Source organism: Halichoerus grypus, chromosome 5 (assembly GCF_964656455.1).
Source record: "Halichoerus grypus chromosome 5, mHalGry1.hap1.1, whole genome shotgun sequence".
Classification (NCBI taxonomy): domain Eukaryota; kingdom Metazoa; phylum Chordata; class Mammalia; order Carnivora; family Phocidae; genus Halichoerus; species Halichoerus grypus.
The window spans coordinates 102,412,568-102,436,356 of record NC_135716.1 but is presented as its reverse complement, the minus strand read 5'-3'; the positions used below and the strand labels follow the sequence as shown (position 1 = coordinate 102,436,356).

The window sequence follows — 23,789 nt, the reverse complement described above, 5'->3', positions numbered from 1 at the left end:
ATACCATAAGAATGCAGTAAATGTTTAAAAATATACTCACGTGAGGGAGTAGTACTTTCTCAAAAATATGATTAAGATTCCCCAAATTTGCTAGTATTATGCAAGAAACGAAACTCTCTTAGCCTGAAACTGCAGGGAAGACTTGACTTTAAATGAATTCTTTGAATACCCTTTAAATATAATTTCATTCTGCTTCTTCTCTAAAGGATTAGATGGGATTTAACCCTTCCAAGTATTAATTTTCTTAAAAACTAAGCCTTCAGCTGAAATTTATTATTTATTTAACATATAATTATCCATGTGTTTTACCATCACTAGCAGTATTTTAAAGGATGTTTGATACTTTGGCTTATCTAAAAGAGGCAGAATTATTTCTTGTGTACTCACACTGTTAGCTCTTCATTTAAGTTGCAACTAGTATGCTCTCCCTCAAGTAGTTAATAAAAGTTGTTACGAATAGTTTTGTATTTTATTTGTTTAGATTAAAGACCTTTAGAGATACATTATGATCTTATTTTATTATACTTGAAATAATAAAGTATAAGCATAATCAAGATGACTTTTGGTAATAGAAAATCTTTAGTTCCAGTAATGACATTATATTTAAATATTCAAATACAAGGATTACCATCTTTCTTGCACATATAGTGGAAAGGTTAGATACTCTCCAGTATCTTTGGATGGACAGGGGTGGAGTGTGGGTGGGACATTTGGTTTATCTAGTCCCTCCAGTCAACCTTTTTCCAAAGCTTCCTGTATTCTCAACAGTACTTTAAGTCCTGTAACTTTTTCTTCCTATCCAGATTATTTTTCCACACCAGATATTCCCTGATTGCCTGCTACAATCAGCAACTTTCTATGGAATACTGTGTTTTTCAAATCAAAGTTCAATATTAGATATCCTTGTCTTTTTGAAGTTCTTGAACCACTCCCTGCCTGCCATTATGTCACTAAGACTTCTACACTTCCTTCTTTTAGCTGTCAACTCCAGTCTCATTTCTGTACTCAACAGATATCCAAGGAAGACCTACTACTTCATTCTGTGGATTTATTAAGGAGAGCAAATTAACTCTTTGTCTGACCTTTGATCTAAGCTATGTCCAGGGGACCTTGACTTTCAAAACTAAACGTGATCTTTATTGTTTCTTCCTTAAGAAAGGAAACAACTTTATAATAAAAACAAACCTGTAACCTTATCACCCCAACCTTTCCTTATCAGATTATAAATATGGTTAGTTGAATGATTTAGTTGAATTTTTAATGGCAAATTAAAAGAAAGTAAACACTAAAAAGTAACCGAAATCATAACTTAGATACAGTGAAAGAGCCATTCAGAGTCCATTGATTTGCATTCTTTCTTACTATGTCCAAATCATTTCAGAAATGTACTTGTTAAACCAATGCTTAATGATCCCCAGAAAACATTTCATATATTTCCAGTGTATTGTAGTGTTTCACAACTTTTATGTACAATTTCCTCTAAATTTAAATTTTGTTTTGTCTTGTAGTTCGTGAAAGTGGAGAATAATTGCTCACCAACATTGACAAAATGCTCCATAAACCATTTGATCCTTTAGAAGGTTGAATTTTACTGAGTAGATTAGATCAGTGGGTTTCTTTAACATTTTTTTTTTCCTACACATGGACTAAATATTTATCACTTAACTATTCTTTTCTGTGTTTACAGAATATTCACCTGGCTTATGAATCCTTATGAATTATATTTAGGGTGAGTATATATACATATAGCCTATATCATTACCTATACATATTTTATATATATATATATATATATAAAATCATTACCTATAGGTGAAAAATTAGAAACAATACAGTACAGGCTATTGACATTATTAAGAGTTAAACACTAACAGATATTTTACTATGTTTTTGTTATTGTTGTTTTAAAGCTAGAATGGAAATTCTCAAGGACTAGAATCTTCTGTTTCTTTTGCTCACTGATATATCTCAAGCTCCTAGAATAGTGCCTGTTACATAGAAGGCACTTAATTTATATTTGAAGAATAAATGAATGAATGAATGAAACTTTAGAAAAAAAAATAAGTGGTTCAGAGGGAAAAATAAATAATAAAACACTTTATAATGTCTCAAATATAGCTACTTTTTAAATAACAGTTATCTGAAAATCATGTTAGCAAAATGTCTGCTTTATAATTATGAGGAATTATTACCAAATCTACAGAGTTAATGATCACTTCTATGGTGTATGGCACTTAGTAATTTTATATTGTTTGGATTGTATGCAGGTCCTGTATGAAAGTTGTCTAACCTTGCTGGTGGTTTTATCTTCCAAATAAGAATAAGCTGTGGATTTCATCAACAGCTCTTTACTCTTTACTTATGGAAAGATTTTAGTTACATATACATGATATTTGAATAGAAGTCCTCAACTCTATTTTTTTAAATCATGTATTTATAATTTCTCAGCCACTTATAGCATGATTAAAATTATTTAGTTTTAAGTAAAATTTAACACGTTTCATGAATGGTTTGACAGGTACCACTTAAAACCTTTTAAAGAAGTGTTTTCACTCACAAAAAAAAAAAGTGTTTTAATTCATATCTTGCCTATTTCTAAAAAGGACTGTGGCACCCAATGCATTCCTAAATATTTACATATATCCCTTAAATTTTCTATAAACTCAGCATGGATAAAATTTTATTTGTCAATATAGATGTTGACATGGAAATCAGTACAATTTGTAAAATGTTCAAACATTTCTAGCCAAGATAATAATACACTAAACCCTCTATCAAGATCCAATTGGTAGGACAGAACATTTTTAAGCATTTAAAACTGAGATAATATAATTCAGGAAATTGAATTCATGAAGGATGGAGGACCTATGAAGCTAAATATTTATCCCAGAGATTGGCAGCCAAAGAGGGTGCCAGTCCCTAGGGTGGAGGGACATAAAGGAAAAGTGGCATGAACTCATCATCCAGTGAACCAGAATGAAAGTAACTAGAACCCCAGAGGAGAAATTGCTAATGCCAGTGATATCAGTAGAGAGGGAAGGAAAATGTCCCAGTTTCTCCCTGTATTTTATCCTCCAAGCTTGGCTAACACCTTCCATTGGCCATACACACCAGAAGCTGGCTAACACAGCAATGTGGGAAATGACTCTTGCAGGGATTGTTTGTCCCGTGAAACAAAGAAGAGTCAACAAAATGGATCTGAGGGCAGGCAAGTCAGAACCTGCACAAACAGAATGAATTATAGCTTGGGAAAGGATGAAACAATGCTTCATCTTCAGAAAACCCAAGGTATTTGCTGAAAAATCATTAGAACTCATAAGGCAGTTTTTTTTATTATTTTACTGACAAAGGTTAATGACTTTGTTAACCAATACTAATTAAAAAATAGGAAGTGAGAGGAAATCCCATTCACATGTCAACAATTCCTACTGCTACCCCTACATTATTTCCAATGAAGAGGACTCATTCCTACCCCACTCCTACTTCGACTTCTTCTTTTAACATCACCCCATGAGTGCTACTACTAGCACCACTCCTACCATCAGACATGACAATAATAAATACCAAGGGGTGGACATATAGATAAATGGGAAAAAGCTCCATGAAGAAAACAGAACATCTGAAAGTCATGGAAAATAAAACCTGCATTGAAGACACATTATGTTCTGCCCCTCTCTCCCATGTGCTCTCTCTCTCTCTCTCAAATAAATAAATCTTTAAAAAAAAAGAAATTTCAAAGGCAAAAAATGTCAAAATCATGTCTCCAGTGATATTGACGCGGCATTCCTTATAGCACATTGACATTTATTTAGCCTATTATGTTTTCCCCAATTGTATATACCATAATTCTTTTTTGGAGAACCATAAAAAACATTATTGATAACTCAGATGCAAAGGTCAAATTTTGCTTTTTGCCTATCTTTTAGGTGTCATATCCATGAAATCATTGCCAAGATCAATGTCATGAAGCCCGCCCTCCATGTTTTCTTCTAAGTGTTTATATTTTCAGGTCTTGCATTGAAATCTTTAATCTATTTTCAGTTGATTTCTACGTATGGTGAAAGATAGAGGTCCAATTTCATCCTTTTGCATGTGCATATTTAGTTTCACAACAACATTTGTTAAAGAGATAATCAATTTCCCCATTGCGTATTCTTTCCACTCTTGTGGAAGAGCAGTTATCCATATATCTATGAGTTTGTTTCTGTGTTCTCTATGCTGTTCCATTGGTCTATATGTCTGTCTTTGTGCCAATACCATACCATTTTAATTACTGAGCTTTGTAATATATTTCAAAATCAGGAAGTGTAATACCTTCAGTTTGTTCTTCCTCTTCAAGATCACTGGCTATTTGGATCTTTTGTAGTTCCATATGAATTTTAAGCCTATTTTTCCTATTTCAGTAAAAATGCCATTGGAATTTTGATGGAAATATCATTGAAACTGTAGATTGCTTTGGGTAGTATGGCATTTTAACAATCATGAGCATGGATGTCTTTCCATTATTTGTGTTTTCCGTAATTTCTTATTAATGTATTATAATTTTCAACTTAAAATATTTTATCTCTTTGGTTAAGTTTATTCCAAAGTATTTAATTGTTTCTGATACTACTTTAAATGGGATTGTTTTCTTAATTTCTTTTTCGATAGTTCATTGTTGTATAGAAACACAACTGATTTTAGTATGTTGATTCTGTATCCTGCAATCTTACTGAATTAACTTATTAGTTCTGACAGACTTTTAATGGAGTTTTAGAGTTCTCTATATATGACATCATATTGTCTACAAACAGACACAGACATTTTTACTTCCTCCTTTCTGATTTGGATGCCACCCCTTTTTTTTTCTTACAAAATTGCTCTGGCTATGACTCTCAGTACTGTGTTGAATAGAAGTGGCAATAGTGGACAGCTTTGCCTTGTTCTTGATCTTAGAGGAAAAGATATCAGCTTTTCACTATTGACTCTGGTGTTAGCTATGAACTTGTCATATATGGCCTTTTTTTTTTTTTTAAGATTTTATTTATTTATTTGACAGAGAGAGACACAGTCAGAGAGGGAACACAAGCAGGGGGAGTGGGAGAGGGAGAAGCAGGCTTCCCACGGAGCAGGGAGCCCAATGCGGGGCTCGATCCCAGGACCCTGGGATCATGACCTGAACTGAAGGCAGATGTTTAATGACTGAGCCACCCAGGTGCCCCCATTATATGGCCTTTAATATGTTAGGTAAGTTCCCTCTATCCTCAATATGTTGAGAGATTTTAATCATGGATGGATGTTGAATTTTGTCAAATGCTTTTTTCACATCTTTTGAGATGATCAAATGATTTATATCTTTCATTCTGTTAATGAGGTGCATCACATTTATTCATTTGCATATGTTGAACATTTCATCCAAGGGATAAATTCCACCTGATCATGGTGTATGATCCTTCTACTGTGCTGTTGAATTTGGTTGCTAGAATTTTGTTGAATATTTTCCCATCTATATTCATCAGGAATATTGGCCTATAATTTTCTTTTCTTGTAGTATTATTGTTTGACTTTGGTGTCAGGGTGATGCCAGTTTTGTGAATTCCCTCCTCTTCAATTTTTTGGAAAGACTAGCATTTATTTTTCTTTAAATATTTGGTAGATTTCCCAGTGTAGCTATCTGAACCTAAGCTTTTCTTTGTTGGGACGTTTTTGATTACTGATTCAATCTCCTTACTTAGTGGTCTGTTTTTATCTTACACTTCTTCATGGTTCATTCATTGCTGATTGTATGTTTCTAGGAATTTATCCTCTCCTTCTAAGTTATCCAGTTTGTTGGCATATAATGTTCATCATATTCTCTCATGAATTTTTGTAGTATCAGTTGTAATGTCCTTTCTCATTTATAATTTTTAGTCTTCTTTCTTTTTTCCCCAGTTTCATTGATTTTTTTCTGTTGTCTTCCTAGTCTGTTTTTCACTTATTTCTGCTCTTTTATTATTTCTTTCCTTCTACTAACTTTGGGCTTAGTTTGTTCTTCTTTTTCTTGTTCCTTGAGATGTAGATTTTTTTATTTGGCATCTTTTTTAAAAAAAAAGATTTTATTTACTTATTTGACACAGAGAGAGAACACAAGCAGGGGGAGCAGTAGAGGGAGAGGGAGAAACAGGCTCTCCTCTGAGCCGGGATCCCGAGCAAGGCTCGATCCCAGGATCCTGGGATCATGACCTAAGCTGAAGGCAGAAACTTAACCGACTGAGCCACCCAGGCAACCCTCCTTTTTTTTTTTTTTCCTTCTTAATGTAGGTTTTTATCATTACAAACTTCCCTCTTAGTACTGCTTTTGCTGCATCCCATACATTTTAGTAAAGTGTTTTTCATTTTAATGTGTCTCAAAATATTTATTTCCTTTTTAATTTTTTCTTTGGCCAGTTGGTTCTTCGGAAATGTGTTATTTAATTTCCACATATTTGTGAATTTCCCAATTTTTCTCCTGCTACTGATTTCTAGTTTCATGCCACTGTGGTTGGAAAAGATACTTAATATGACTTCAATTTTCTTAAACATTTTAACACTTGTTTTGTGGCCTAACATGTGAACTCTCCTTGATAATGTTCTGTGTGTACTCAAGGAGAATGTGTATTGTGATGCTGTTGTATGGAACAGTCTGTACATGTCTGGTCTACAGTGTTGTTTGACTCTGTGGTTCCTTATTGATTTTCTGTCTGGTTGATCTATCCATTGTTGAGTGTGGGATATTGAAGTCTCCTTCAATAATATTTTAAATAGTTTTATTAAAATATAATATAACACAAAAATAATACCGTTATTGTAAATAATAAAAAAAATCCCACTATTATTGTATTCCTGTTTATTCCTCCCTTCAGGTCTGTTACTATTTGCTTTATATATTAGGTGCTCTGAAGTTGGGTGCATATATATTTATAATTTTAATATCTTTCTAGTAAATTGACTCTTTTATCACTATGTAATAGCCTTCTTGATCTCTTGTGACGAATTTTTTACTTAAAATTTATTTCGTCTGATAGAAGTATAGCCACCCTTGCTCTCTATTTTTTTTTAAAGATTTTATTTATTTACTTAAGAGAAAGAAAGAGTGAGGGAGAGCATGAGTAGGGAGGAGAGGGAGAGATAGACCCCCTGCTGAGCAGGGTGCCCAATATGGGGCTCAATCCCAGGACCCTGGATCATGACCTGAGCCAAAGGCAGATGCTTAACCCACTGAGCCACCCAGACACCCCACCCTTGCTCTCTTTAGATTACCATTTACATGGAATATCTTTATTCATCCCTTCACTTTCAGTTTATGTGCATCCTTAAAGCTAAAGTAAGTCTCTTGTAGACAGCATGCGATTGGATCTTGTTTTTTTATCCATGCAGCTGCTCTAGGTCCTTTGATTAGGGAATCCAATCCATTTACATTTAAAGTAATTATTGATAGTTAAGGGCTATTGCTCTTTTATTTATTGTTTTATATCTGTTTTGTAGTTCTTTTGTTCCTTTTTTCCTCTCTTGCTATTCTTCTTTTGTGACTTGAAAATTTTTTATAATGATAGGCTTTCATTCCTTTTTCCTTATCTTTTGGGTACCTACTGTAAATTTTTTTGTGTGTAATTATTATGGTAAAGGGATTTCTGGACCCAACTCCAAAGTGTGTGTGGGTGGGTGAGGGAGGGTTCCCACATATCCACAAGCTATTTTCTGACACCAGCTCAAAGTTTTATAATTCAGTTCAATTCTGACATTACCTGGAGATAGCATCAGATCCCACAGGTTAAAGCCTTAGTCCTATAAGAATTTACCCACCCACCCCCCTCACTTCAGGTGCCAGTCACAAGTCCAGGTTATTATCTGTGCTTTTCACTGACTAGCTATAGATTGGAGGTTCCAGTGACACCCTCCTTTGGTTTAATTAATTTGCTAAAGCAACTCACAGAACTTGCAATAATTTTTTTTTTTTTTTTTACTTACAAGATCACCAGTTTATTATAAAAGAATGTAACTCAGAAACAGCCAGATGGAGAGGATGCACAGGGCAAGATATGGGGAAAGGGTGTGGAGTTTCCAGGCCCTCTCCACGTGTACCACTCCCTAGCACCACCACATGTTCATCATCCTAGAAGCTCTTTTTTTCTTGTAGGTTTTGGGTTTTTATGGAAGCTTCATTATGTAGGCATGATTGATTAAATCATTAACTACCAGTGATTGAACTAAATCTACCGCCCCTTCTCCCTTCCCCAGAGGTCGGGGAGTGGGATTAAAGTTCCAACCTCTAATCACATGGCTAACTCCCCTGGCAATGAGCCCCCATCCTTAGATAAGTTCCAAAAGTCATCTCATTAGCATAACAAAAGTTACCTTTATGGTGCTCATCACCTTAGGAAATTCTAAGGGTTTTATGAGCTTTGTGCCAGAAAAGAGGATTAAGAAAAATATATATTTCCTATTATTAATCACAATATCACACATGGGAATACATGAATCTCATATTTAGAACAGTATTTTTAAAGCCAATAACAACTTAAATTCACTCGCATACAAAAACTATATCCTTTTATTCCCCAATCATACTTTATGTTATTGACGTTGCTATTTGCATATTTCATATTCTGTTTCCATTAACTAGTCATTATTATTATAGTTATTATTTTGTCTTTTAACTTTTATACTAGAGTTAAAGGTGAGTTACAGCATTCTGAATTGATTATATATTTGTATATATTTGTCTTCACCAGTTACTTTATCCTTTCCTATGCCTTCATGTTAATAATTAATGTCTTTTTGTTTCAACTTGAAGAAAACCCTTCAGCATTTTATGTAAGGTAGGTCTAGTGGTGATGAACTCCCTCAGCTTTTGTTTGGGAAACTTTTTATTTCTTCTTCATTTCTGAAGAACAGCATTGCCAGGTATTGCAACCTTAGGTGGCAGTTTTTTTGTCAGCACTTGGACGGTATCGTCCCACTTTCTCCTGGCCAGTAAGATTTCTGCTAGGAAAGCTGCCAATAGGCTTATGGGGACTTCCTTGTAATAATGAATCACTTTTCTCTTGCTGCTTTAAAAATTCTCTCTTTGATTTTTGACAATTTGATTTAATGTGTTTTGGTGTAGACCTCTTAAATTCAGTCTGTCTGAACTTCATAAATCTGGATGTCTATTTCCCTCCCCAGATTTGGGGAGTTTCCATCTATTACTTCTTTAAATAGACTTTTTTCCCTTTTCTCTTTCTCTTTTTTCCCCTTTGGGAATCCTATAATGTATATATTAGTTTACTTACTGATCCTAAAAACCTCTCATATTTTCTTCATTACTTTTCATTCTTTTTTTCTTTTTGCTCCTCTGACTGGATAATTTTAAATGACTTGCCTTCAAGCTTGAGATTTTTTCCTTCTGTTTGTACCAGTCTGTTGAAATTCGCTAGTGAATTTTTAAATTCAATTATTGTATTTTTCAGCTCCACTATTTCTATTTTTTTTTTTTAAATTAGGGTTTATGTCTCTTTGTTGATATTCTCATTTTGTTCATGTATCATTTTCCTGATTTTATTTAATTGTCTGTCAGGGTTTTCTTATAACTCACTGAACTACTTTTAGGCCATCAGCTTGAATTGTTCATCCAGTAATTCATAAATCTTCATTTATTTTGGGTCAGTTATAGGAGATTGATTTTTTTCCCTTTGATTGTGGCATATTTTCCTGCTTCTTCATGTTCCTTGTAGAATTGCATTGGTATCTGCTCATTTGAAGACATGGCACCTATTCCCAAGCTCACAGAGCAGTGCCAGCTGTAGGAGGATGCCGTTTTCTTTCCTTTGTTGCTAGCTGTGCCAGGTGCTCAGGTTCTGCCAGTCCTTCAGCACTTACAGTGAGGTGAGATCAAAACCAGCCACTGAAGGAGCACACTAAAAGGCTGGGACGAGAATCATTTTACTGTCTCCCTTCCTTTGAGAGGGAAGGCCTCTGCTCTTCAGCTCTACCCAGTCTTACTGAGCAGTGTTTGCTCTATGAGGAAATCCACTTCTCTCTCTTTGTTCCTCGCTGTCCCAGGTATCTAAGCTCTGCTGATCTTTCAATGCTCAGTATGAGGTGAAATAGAAACCAGCCCTTCAGAGGAGCACATCGTAAAGCCAGGAGGCCAGAGAGTAAGGAACACATCCCACTCTCACTTTGTCCTTGAGGGAGAGGTCACAGGCCAAGGCGATTTTCTTGGCACAGAGCTAACTGGTTTGAGAGAAGAACTAATTCAGGCAAAGTGAATGTGCTCTTCTTATATATCTTGGTGTGACTTTTTACAGCCTTATGTTCTAGAGGTACTGCAACTTCTTAACTGTATTCTGGATTTCACTTAAAGCCATTTTGGCCCAAATATAATTGTTGTATCAGTGTTTCTGTGGAGGAATGAGGGCTGGGACTTCTTGTACTATTATCTTGCTAATGTCACCTCATTACCATTATATTGATATTTGGTCTCTCTAAACTATAAAATATTAACAGTATTGTCAGTGAGAGGCATATGATAGAAACAAATTCATTATTTTTTAAAATGTTGACTTTATAAGTTACTTCATAAAATATAAAATATATGGTTCTAGATTTAATTATCTTGATACTTTATTTTAATTGCTGTAAGTGGAAAGAGTCTACTCTAAGTATTAATGATATTTACTCTTCCACTCTGCCCATGACTTAGGTGAATGTTTTTCTTGAACTCAGCAATGTTCTTGCAAATTTCAGAAAGTGTTATGCATCTAAATGTTTTTTTTTTTTTAAAGATTTTATTTATTTATTTGAGAGAGAGAACACATGAGAGGGGGGAGGGTCAGAGGGAGAAGCAGACTCCCTGCCGAGCAGGGAGCCCGATGCAGGACTCGATCCAGGGACTCCAGGATCATGACCTGAGCCGAAGGCAGTCGCTTAACCAACTGAGCCACCCAGGCGCCCTTTCTAAATGTTTTTAAAAATAACTTCAAATTCATTGAAAATCCTTACTTGAAAGATTTTAGATAGTTAAAAAAATATATTTCCATTTCTGATGAATGCAGATATGAAAGTTTTGAAGGTAACACAGGTGGGCTTTGGCACTGACTGCATGACAGAAACATTTCCATACATATGTTTTCAAAACACTTTCTCCATAGCATAATTTTCTATTCAATAGTTACAGCGTTTTTTAGTCATTGTTAAAATGTCATCTTTACCTTGAAGTGAAGTGGGCAAAAAATAATTAATTATTTATTAGGTTGGGCAATATTGACATCCACTTTATAATCTTTAAAAGTTTGGTAATTTTTTTTTTACCTTGGTGGCTCAGTTGGTTAAGCATGTGCCTTTGGCTCAGGTCATGTTCTCAAGGTCCTGGGATTGAGCCCCATAGTGGTGGGTTCCCTGCACCCCTCTCCCCCAGCTTGTGCATTTTCTCTCTCACATAAATAAATAAAATCTTAAAAAATCTTAAAAAAAATTTGGTAAATCTAAATTTTAGGGGCGATAACATAAAAAAATGTGTAATTTAATTGTGTTCACAATTCTTTTAAATAATTTGCCACCAGATATTTTTATGATCACTCCCCATGACATATGAAGTATTATAATAAATCAACTATATTTTGTATGTGTTATAATAAAACATTATTTATAAAAACAGGTGAGCTATTGTTTTCTTACCCTTTCATGTTTAGATGAATCAAAATATTTGCTTTGCATACATTGCAAACAAAAGAGGGAAAGAGATGACATATTTTACAGTTGGCTATATTTTAAAAGTCTTTTTTAAATTGAAATTATCTGCATTGATGACATCTTTGTGTCTTTTCAGCTACAACTGCTTTACTGCAGTGGTTTGCCTGTGAATAATTTTGAAAATGAATATTTCATGTAGTAATATTGCTGAACATAACTTCAAAATTATCTTTTGTTTATTGCTTTCAAAGCAGGCACACTAAAATGGTTATACTTACACCGTTTTTCCAAGAAACATTATTTTTATTAAAGATTCTTTTAAATCATCTCCAGTACATCTTTCTTTTACTGGCCACATGCAAAAAAATAGTCCTTTCAGTTTTATTATTGAGGCAGATTGTAACATAATCATAACCTGAGAAATGTTAGAAACATCTGTACTTTCCTTCAGCAGAAACCTAGTGCTGTGCAATTTGTTTGAATTTCTTTTTCTCCAAATTTTTGGCACTATTTTCTGTTTCTTCTAAAGTACTTTCTGTTAAGTAAATACATTTTAGTTTTTGAGACATATTGTTTTGCTGGCATAATCTGAGCCATCTTACTACAGCAAGAAGAAAGGAAAAAAAAGTTTACCAAATAGTGTGAGATTGTTTTAAACCTAAGTGAAATTTCTATAACACAGAATTGACCATTTTAAACTGAACAATTCAGTGGCATTTAGCATAATCACAATGTTGTGCAACCACCACTTCTATATAGCTCCAAATTATTTTCTTCATTCCAAAAGGACAGCCCATACTCATTAAACATGTATTCCTTATCCTCCCATCTCCCCAGCTCATGGCAAACACAAACATGCTTTCTTTCTATAGATTTAACTCTTCTAGATAATTTTATATAAATAAATCATACAAGATCTTGTATGTCTAGTTTCTTTTACTTATCATAATATTTTAAGGTTCACCCACATTGTAGTATGTATCAGTATTTCATTTATTTTTATGGCCAAATAATGTATACATCACAATCTGTTTATCCATTTATCTCCTGATAGACATTTGGGTTATTTCCACCTTTTGGCTATTGTAAATAGTGCTGCTATGAATATGTGTGTACATCTATTTGTTGTAGTACCTGTTTCAATTCTTTTGGGTATGTATTTAGGAACAGAATTGTGGGGTTATGTAAGAATTCTGTGTTTTACTTTCTGAGAACTACCCAACCATTTTCCATAGCAGCTAAAAAGTTAATGTTCCCACCAGCAAAGTATGAGGGTTGGTTCTAACTACTCCACTTTATCACCAACACTTGTTTTCATTTTTTATTATCATATCCATTCTAGTAGTTATGAAGTGATATGTCACTGTAGTTTGGATTTGCATTTCCCTAATGACTGATGATGTTAAGTATTTTTCATGTACCTGTTAGCAATTTGTAAATATTCTTAGAAGGATTGCTTACTTAAGTCATTCACCAATTTTTAAATAGTTTGTCTGTCTTTGTTGTTGAGATATAAGTGTTCCTTATATAGTCTATAGGAGACCCTTGTCAGATATATGATATGCAGATATTTTCTTTTATTCTGTAGGTTGTCTTTTCACTTTCTTTATAATGTGTCTTTGGAGACACAGAGGTTTTTGTTCTCATGAAGTCTAATTTATCTATTTTTCCTTTTGTTCTTAATGATTTTGATGTCATATCTAAGAATCCTTTGGCAAAATCATACAGACTTATCCCTATGTTTTTATCTAAGAGCTTTGTCAATCTATTTTGAATCAGTGTTTGTATATGATATGGGGTAGGATCCCAACTTTATTTTTTGCATGTGGATATCCAGTTGTTTCAGCACCATTTGTTGAAGAGACTATTATTTTCCCACGAAGCGTCTTGGCATCTTTGTCAAATTAATAAATATGGGTTTATTTCTGGATTTCAGTTTTATTCCACTGGTCAATATGTCTATGCCTTTGCCAGTACCACATTGCATTGTTTACTGTAACTTCGTAGTAAGTTTTGAAGTTGTAAAGTATGAGTCTCCAACTTTGCTTTTTCAATATTGTTTTGGCTATTTAGGGCCCCTTGCAATTCTATACGAATCAGAGGTCCGACTTTTCCATTTGGCAAAGAGACCATTGCCATTGATAGGGATTGAACTGTATCTATAGATCACGGGAAACATTACTCTTTAAAAATGTTAAGATCCGTGGACATGGTATATCTTTCTATTTATGTAGATTTTCCTTAATCTCTTTCAGAAAAGTACAATATTGAAAAATACAATATTTTGTAGTTTTTGGTATTCAACTCTATCATCTCCTTAGTTAAATTATTGATAGGTATTTTATTATTTTTGGACGTCATAAATGGAATTTATATCTTAATTTCCTTTTGGATTGTTCATAGCTGGTGTGTACAACTAATTTTTGTGTGCTGATCTTGGACCTTGCGAACTTTAAATTCCCTTATTAGTTCTAGTAGTTTCTTTGTAGATTCTTTAGAATTTTCTATATATAGATCCATGTTATCTGTGGATAGAGTTAGTTTTACTTCTTTCTTTCCAATTTGGATGTCTTTTATTTTTATGTCATTTTTGACCGCCTAGTTGCTCTGGCTGTAACTTTCAGTAAAATGTTGTATAGCATCAGTGAAACCAGTCATCCTTGTCTTGTTCCTGATGTTAGGTAGAAAGTTTTGAGTCTTTCACCCTTGAGTATGATGTTTGTTATATAAATGCCCTTAATCATGTTGAAGAAATTCTCCTCCATTTTCAGTTTTCTGATTATTTTTATAATAAAATTATGGATTTTGTTGAATGCTTCCTCTGTCAGTTGAGATGATCATGTGATTTTTTAATTTTGATCTATTAATATGGTTTATTACCTTGATTGATTTTGTTAGGTTAACTACCCTATATTCTTGGGATAACGTCCATTTGGTCATTGTGTATGATCTTTTTAATACACTATAGGATTAGGTTTGCTAGTATTCTGTCAAGGATTTTGCATCTATATTCATAAGGAATATTGCTTTGTAGTTTTCTTTGCTTATGATGTCATTGCCTGGCTTTGGTATCAGGATAAAGCTTCCCTTGTAGAATCAGTTATAAAGTGCTCCCTTCTTTTCTATTTTTTGAATAGTTAGGGAAAAATTACTGCGTATTCTTTAAATGTTTGATGATTTCACCATCAAAGCCATCAGATCATTGACTTTTCATTCTTGAATGCTTTCATTACTTTTTATGCATCTTTTACTTTTTATGGATCTACTTTTTATGGATCTTTTACAATCTTTTTACTTTTTATGGATCTATTCAGATTTTCTATTTGTTGTTTAGGTAATTTGTGTGTTTCTAAGAATTTATCTATTTCATTTAGGTTATTTAATTCATTGGCATAAATTTTCCTATAGTATTATATTATAAGCCTTTTCTATTTCTATAAAACCGGTACTAATATTCCTGGCTTTCATCTCAAATTTTAGTTATTTGCATCTTTTTTTTCCCTCTGTCATTCTAGCTAAAGTCTGTCTATTTTGTTGATCTTTCTAAAGAACCAACTTTTGGTTCCGCTGATTCTTTCTACTGTTTTTTCTATTCTCTATTATCTCCATTCTAGTCTTTATTATTTCATTCCTTCTGCTAGCTTTTGGTTTAGTTTATTCTTTTTTCTAATTCTTTAGGATGTTATGTTATCGATTTGTGATCTTTCTTCTTTTATAAAGTATGCTGTTTACTGCTATAAATTCCCCTCAGAGCATTGTTTTCACTATACCACAAATATTGGAATATTCTGTTTTGTTTTCATAAGTCTATAAGTATTTCCTTATTTTCTCTATGATACCTTCTTTTGACCCAATTGCTTGTTAAGAATATGTTGTTTAGGGTCGCCTGGGTGGCTCAGTGGTTAAGTGACCAACTCATGATTTTGGCTCAGGTCATGATCTCATGGATTCTGAGATCAAGCCCCGTGTCAGTCTCCATGCTTAGAGGGGAGTTTGCTTGAGATTCTCTCCCTCTGCACTTTCCCCCACTCTCTCTCTCTCTCAAATAAATAAATAAATAAATCTTTTTAAAAAATGTGTTGTTTAATTTCCACATGTTTGTAAATGTTCCACTTTTCCTTCTGTTATTGATTTCTAGCTTCATCTCGTTGTATTCCAAGAAGATACTTTATATGCTATCAATCTTCTAAAATTTATTGAGGTTTGTTTTGTGGCCTAAAAAATGTTTTATCCTGAAGAATGCTTCATGTGCACTTGAGAAGAGTATGTACTGTGTTTTGTTGGGTAGAATGCTTTTTATGTCTTTTAGGCCTAGTCAGTTTATAATTTTGGTCAAAGTCTCTATTTTCTTTGGTCTTTTGTCTAGAGGCTCTATCCATTATTGAAAGTGGGTTATTAATGTCTCCCAACTATTATTGCAGGACTGTATATTTCCTTTCAATTATGTTATTATTTGTGACATATATTTTGAGACTCTACTGTTTTGTTTGTATGCTTGTAATTATTATATCTCTTGATGAATTCATCCTTTTATTCATATATAATTTCTTCCTTTATCTCTTGTAACAATTTTTAGCTTGTAGTTTATTGTATCTGTTAATAGTATAGACATTCAAGCTCTCTTTTGTTTAGTGTTGGCCTGTATTATCTTTTTGCCACCTCTTCTGGACTGTTTGTGTCTGCCACAAAATTCGTATGTTGAAATTCCAACCCCCAATGTGATGGCAATATCGGTGAGCCCCTCATGATTGACATTAGTGCTCTTATAAGAAGAGACACAAGAGCTTTTTTTCCTTTTTCTCTGCCATATGAAGATCTATCTATATATCTATATATCTATATCTATGTCTATATCTATATCTATATAGCCATGTGCAAACCAGGAAGTAAGACCTCACCAGACACCAGGTTTGCCAAGAAACTTGATCTTGAAAAATTCAGGTTCTAGAACTGTGAGAAATAACTGTTGTTTAAACCACCCAGTCAATGGTAACTTGTTATACCAGTCCAAACTGACTACCATTATTTTATTTTCAACCTATTTGTGTCTTTGGATTTAAAGTAAGTCTCTTGTAGACAACATATCATTGAATCTTTTAAAAAAAAAATTCATTCTGTCAATTTCTGTTTTGATAGGTAAATTTAATCATTTACATTTAAAGTAATTACTGACAAAGAAATTCATCAGTATCTTTCTGAATCCAATGAGAAATTGATCAAGGAAGCATTGCTGAACATGGTAATTAGAGTAAATTCTTGTCCTTAGCAAACAAAACAAAAACAAAAATAAAAAAAAAACAAACATTACTTGTACCACTGAGGTATTGTCAATAGTACGATGCTGCTTCCATGATTCGTAGTTCTGTATTACAAATGCCCAGGAAAAGACTGCAACAGACACAGTAATATGGAGAGCCCCATCTCTGAATCAGTCTTCTGTGAACTGGGATCAAGATTTTTTTCTTTAAATTTAGTAGAATGACTTTCATAGTGGCCATGTACATATGAGAGCAAAGATAATTCCCAGAAGTGATTTTTTTTCAAAGATTTTATTTATTTATTCATGAGAGACAGTCACAGAGAGAGAGACAGAGACAGAGACAGAGAGAGAGAGAGAGAAAGAGAAGCAAAGGGAGAAGAAGGCTCCCCATAGAGCAGGGAGCCCGATACAGGACTCAATTACAGGACCCTGAGATCACAACCTGAGCTGAAAGCAGACACTTAACCTACTGAGCCACCCAGGGGCCCAGCTCAGAAGTGATTCTTGGACAGAAAAAACTATAGGTTTCCACTAGACTCATCATTCATCTGTTATTTAACATTATCTATTACCTATAATTATGTACCAGATATTGCGAGAAGAACTTACAACACAAATATAAACATAAGGGCATTTTTACCTTCAAAGAATGTCCAATCTATGTGAGAGGAAGATAAATAACAATATGGGTGGGAAAGAAATCATATGCAGTGAAAAGGTACAACGGGGAACAATTAATTCTCCCTGAGAAGAGCATGAAAGTTATATCACATAGAATTGCCTCAGGTTGCAAATAACAGAAAACTGAACTACAACCACTTAAATTAAAGAAAATACTTTCTTGTTTATTTATCACATGGCAAAGGTAGGTGGCTGTTGAGATTAGGTCAGCAGTTCAGTGAAGGATGTCAAGTTCTTTCCCTCAAAGTCAAAATATAGCTGTTGGAACTCAGCCTGAAAGTCAGTAAAGTCTGTTTCTTTTTATCAAAAAAAAAAAAAAAAGAAAGAAATAAAAAGAAAGTACAGAAAGGAAAAAAGAAAGGAAGGAAAGGAAAGGAAAGAAAAAAGAAAAGAAAAAAAAGAAAAGAAAAGAAAAGAAAAAAGCTTTCCCAAACACCTCAAGCTGACACATGTTTATTTTTCACAAGATCAACCATAAGTTTAAAGAAGACTGAAAAAGTGAGTATTTGTCTTCCCCAAGACCTTTAGGGACCTTGCCACTGATACCCCCGTACACCAGGGGATCACTGAGACCGTCTCTTCTAAAATCTTGCAGCTGTCTGCAAACCTTTGACTGTCTGCACTCCATATTCCTGTATCCTCTCTTCATTTTCCAATCTGTACTCATAGTTCTCTATGAACATTATACATGTCTTTGCATAACCTCTAACAGTTCTTCTTCATAGTCTCTGCACTATGCTCTTATGAACCCTGTACTCATGATAAAGGAACTCCCCTTCATTCTCAAGTTCACAACATATCCACTTCTCTTGGCCTGACTGAAATTGAGTCTCAGAGCTTTCCACACTTTAGCGTCAGTAGGTGAAGTTCATTTTCTCTTTGTTTCACAGCCACTGCTTAGAGATCCTTGCATAAAAACTCAGGCACTTTTGAGGCATTTGACATTTTAGCTATTTGGTCCTCTACCCTTCCACATTGTTTTGCTGCTATGCAGTCTGATTTTGTAATTAATTTAGGACTTTTCTCTCCATTTTAACCTCTGTCATTGTCCTGAAAGGATTATAAGATCCAAATGGATTGCAAAACAAACACATTGCTCTTCCTCCAGGTCAATAGTTGGTTAGGCTCTGATAAAACTCTCAAAGATTAGGCTCTGGGCTCTTGTTTGTTGGGAGATTTTTGATCACTGCTTCAATTTCCTTAGTGGTTATAGGTCTGTTCAGGTTTTGTATCTCTTCCTGGTTCAGTTTTGGTAGTTTATACATCTCTGGGAATGCATCCATTTCTTCCAGAGTATCTAATTTGCTAGCATATAGTTGCTTATAATATGTTCTTATAATTGTATTTCTTTGGTGTTGGTTGTGATCTCTCCTCTTTCATTCATGATTTTATTTATTTGGGTCATTTCTCTTTTCTTTTTGATAAGTCTGGCCAGGGGTTTATCAATCTGATTAATTCTTTCAAAGAACCAGCTCCTCTGAAACAAATAATACATTATATGTTAAAAAAAAAAAAAGAAGATAGTAGGAAGGGAAAAATGAAGGGGGGGGAATTGGAGGGGGAGAATGTGGACTCTGAGAAACAAACTGAGGGTTCTAGAGGGGAGGGGGGTGGGGGGATGGGTTAGCACTGTGATGGGTATTAAGGACGGCATGTACTGAATGGAGCAGTGGGTGTTATATGCAAACAATGAATCATGGATCACTACATCAAAAACTATTGATGTAATGTATGGTGATTAACATAACATAATAAAATTTAAAAAAAAGATTAGGCTCTGTTAAAACAGTTTCTCATAGGAGCAGAACTTATTAAGAACAGAATGCTGTTGTGTATTTTAGCATGGTTCCTTTTCCTCTCTCCCTGTCAGAAGCATGAGTGGATTTTTCTCCAATATTCACTGAGAGTATCTGGTAGAGCTACTGGCACTAAAAATTACAAGTGGGAGTTTTTTGACTGATTCCCCCTGAAGTTTTTGACTCAGAATTCCCCACACTGAGCCTTTAGCAATTCATCAATTACAGTTTAGATTTTTTTATCCTGGTACTACTAGTTCCTGCAGGGGTTTCTGCTCGTGGGTTTCTGCTCATGGGTTTCTGCCCCAGTAAGTTGTGATTCTCTGTATCTTCCTGTCTACCTCTCTAATTTTGGGGGCAGCAGTTTGCTGTGACCTTGCTTCTCCAATGGATATAAGAAGAGTTGTTGATTTTTCATTTTTTTACATGTTTGTTAGGATGAATTTCCAAGTCCTTTACATATGGAAACCTCAACTCTATGACTAATTTTTAGTGGTCTACTTCATGCTAGAAATCTATCTCTACAGCCCAAGCTCTAGAATTTTCTGAAGTGTTCTCTTTTTATTGTTTTTCTTACATTGAGAAGTTGGAATTTCTGGGTATAATTTTCCAAACGATAAAAATGGCCAACGGTGTCTATATTTAATTAAATATTCCTATGTATTCTTTCAAATGTTCTCTAAATTTCATTCAGTATCCACTAAGAGCTAAGACTTAGGAACTGGTGATGTAGTAGCAAAACAAAATGAAACAGACAAAAGCCCCTTCCTATCTGGATTTTTCTTTCTAGGACAGGAGACTAAAAATCAACAAAATAAATATGTATTAAAGGTGTACCTCATTTCACCCACCTCACTTTATCGTAGTCCACAGATACTGCATTTTTTTTACAAATTGAAGGTTTGTGGCAACCCTTCATCAAGCAAGTCTATCACCACCACCATTTTTTCCAACATCATTTGCTCACTTTGTGTCTCTGTGTCACATTTTGGTAATTCTTACAAAATTTCCAACTTTTTCATTATTATTACATTTGAATTGCTGCAATCTTATGATACTTTAATGGCTGAGAAGAAGCTTCTATGTATGAGCAAAAAAAAAAAAAAAGAAGTTTCTTGAGCTGGAATCTACTGGTGAAGATGCTGTGAAGATTGCTGATATGACAACAAAGGATTTAGACTATTACATACTTAGTTGATAAAGCAATGGCAGGGTTTGAGAGAATTGACTCCAATTTTGGAAAAAGTTCTACTATGAATAAAATGCTATCAAACAGCATTGCATGCTACAGAGAAATCACTTGTGGGGGGGGGGGAGTCAATGCAGCAAACTTCATTGTTTTCTTATTTAAGAAATTGCCACCCCCCCCCATCCTTCAGCAACTACCACCCTGATCAGTCAGCAGCCATCAACATCAAGACAAGACCCTTCAGCAGCAAAAAAGATTAGAATTCACTGAAAGCTCAGATGATAGTTAAAGCATTTTTTAGTAATACAGCATTTTAAAAATCCAGGTATGTACATTGTTTTTTAAACATAATACTATTACACACTTAAAAGATTATAGTATAGTATAAACATAGCTTGTATATGCTTTGGGAAACCAAAAAATTAATTTGATTCACTTTATTGTGCCATTCGCTTTATTGCAGCAGTCTGAAACTGAATCTGCAATATCTCCAGGGTAGGCCTGTGTATTAAATAATGAAAGTACTACAAAGGAAAAATAAATCTAGAAAAGGGGTTGTCAAATGGGATATGTTTGTGAGATTTCAGTTGGCAAGATAAAGGAAAGCCTCATTGAGAAAGTATATTTAAAACAAGGAAAAAGTGAGGGAACGAGCAAATAATGAGGAAAGTACTCCAAGCAAGGCCAACAAGTGCAAAGTCCCTGAGGCAAGAACGTGTATCACAAGTTAGAGAAGCAAGGACACCAGTGTGGCGAGTGTGGAGAGAACCATGAAATCTTGAGGGTTTTAATAAGTACTTTGATTTTTAATCTGGGCAAGATGGAATGCTATGGAGATTTTTGAGCTGGCCAATGACATCATTTATCTATGTCTTCACAAATAATTCTGACTTTTTTGTTGGGAATAGACTGCCAGCAGGCTAAGGATAGAAATAAGGAAGACTAGGAGGAGGAGGCACTGTAAAGTTCCAGGTAAGAGGTGACGGAATCTTGGGCTGGGATGGTGGCAATGGATGAGAGAACTGGTCAAACTACAGAAAGATTCTGAAGGTAAACAGGATTCTTAAGACCAAAGATTCTAAAATTATTATAATATGATACTAGAGGGCATTACTTTGATACATTACTCTAATTTCAGTGAATTTTGAAATAGTTTCTTTGAAACCCCATTTTATATAGATACTAGCACAATAATACTCTATTTCTCTTTTTGATAACTGTAATGCTCAAGTTTAATGGATTCATTAATTTTTACTAAGTTTGAGGAATAAACACCAATTTATTTTTTAAACAAAAGAGCCCCAGTCTCCACATGAAGAAAATACTTAGGGAAAATAATTTTTTCATATACCAAATGACACTGGTAGATATAAAAGCAGTGGAACTTTTTGTCATCTTTTTTTATTAAAGTATAGCATATGTCCAATACAAACCAAAAAAAAAAAAAAATTCAAGAATTTTTACAAAGTAAGCCTGACCATGTAACCAAAACTCAGTTAAAGAATTATAACATTAGGAAAATGGAGATTGTTCCCTTGTGAAAATGCCATCTGATGACCCTTCTGATTATTCCTCTCCCTCAAGGGGTAACCACTATTCTGACTTCTAACAATATAAATTAGTTTCACCTATTTTTTTATAACTCCATTATATATTAATTTGTATCTTCTTTCACTCAACAGTGTTTTTGTGAGATTCACCCAGGTCATGCATATAATTGTAGTTTGTTCATTTTCATTGTTGAATATGGTATTCCATTATGAATCTACCACAATTCATCCATCCTAAGATTGCTGGGGATTTGGGTTATTTCCAATTTGGTTATTATATACATGTTCATATATTTTGGTGATCATAACTAAAAGTTCTCTTGAGTAGATACTGAAGAGTATACAGAGTGTGTATATGTTCAATTTAATAAATAATATCCACCTCCATAGTGATTTCACCGGTTTACACTTCCACTGGCAGTGAGGGTCTATTTCTGGGCTTTCTATTTGGTACTACTGACTTACGTGTCTACCTTCTCACCAACACCACATGTTCTTGATAAGTGTAGCTTTTCAGAAAGACTTGAAATTGGGTAGAGTGACTTCTTAGACTGTATTCTTCTTGTTCAGTATTATTTAGGGCCTTTTCTTTTCCATATAAGTTATAGACTCAATTTATTAATATGCATAAAATGGCTAGGTGGCATTTTTATTGAGATTATGTTGAACATATAGATCAAGTTGGGAAGAATTGGCATCAACACAGTTTTGATTCTTCTGATCCATGGACATGAAATATATTTATATTTATTTAGATCTTCTTCTGACATTTTTATCACAGTTTTATACTTTTCTGCATGTGGATTATTTTGTCAGAGGAGTATTTTGCAGGGGGAGAAGAGAAGATGCTATAGCGAATGGTATTGCTTATTTTAATTTCTGAGTTAAACTTTTTATTGCTAGTATATAGAAAACCATTGCCTTTTGTATACTGGCTTTGTATCCTGCAATCTGGAATATGTTTTTACTATTAGTTCAGGATTATTTTGTAGATTGCTTGAAATTCTTTACAAAGGCAATCAGCTTATCTGTATATAAAAAATAACAGTTTTGTTTATTTACAATCTGTATATCTTTTATTTCTTTTTTTTCTTATTGTACTAGCTAGAATGATCAATAAAATGTTGAATATGAATGGTAAGATCAGACACCCTTGCTTTGTGCTTGATCTTACGGGAAAATGTGTTAAGTCTCTCACCAATAAGCATCACATTAGCTGTAGGTTTTTCTTAAATATCCTTTATTAGGTTAAGGAAACTCCCCCCTTCAATTCCTAGTTTTTGAGAGCTCTTTTTTTTTTTTTAAGTAAATGGGTGTTGAATTTCATTGACTACTTTTATGCATCTATTTATATAACTGTATGTTTTTCTTATGACTGTGTTAATATAATAAATTAAATTGATTGAAGTGCAAATATTGGGTCAACCTTCCATTCCTGCAATGACCCCATTGGTTATGAGTTATTATTCTTTATATTTATTGCTGGATTAAATTGATAATATTTTCTTAAGGATTTTGTTTTTAAGTTCCTGAATGATACTGGTCCATAGTTTCCTTTCCTTGTAAAATCTTTTTTTTTTTTAAGATTTTTTTTTATTCATTTGAGACACAGAGATACAGAAGAGAGAGAGCATGAGCAGGGG

The 23,789-nt window shown here is 33.9% G+C and overlaps 1 long non-coding RNA gene across 2 annotated transcripts in view; it reads left to right on the top strand.

Annotated features, from left to right (window-relative positions):
* The window catches only part of LOC118548314 (uncharacterized), a 77,145-nt gene that overhangs the window by 4,577 nt on the left and 48,779 nt on the right, over positions 1–23,789 (top strand). The window contains exons 2-3 of one of the 2 annotated variants that reach the window (XR_004923564.2): positions 1,688–1,729; positions 2,268–2,404. This is a non-coding gene — a long non-coding RNA (uncharacterized LOC118548314). Of the gene's footprint in view, positions 1–1,687; positions 1,730–2,267; positions 2,405–23,789 lie in introns of those variants that run through there. The other variant, XR_013447543.1, reaches the window with a different exon arrangement.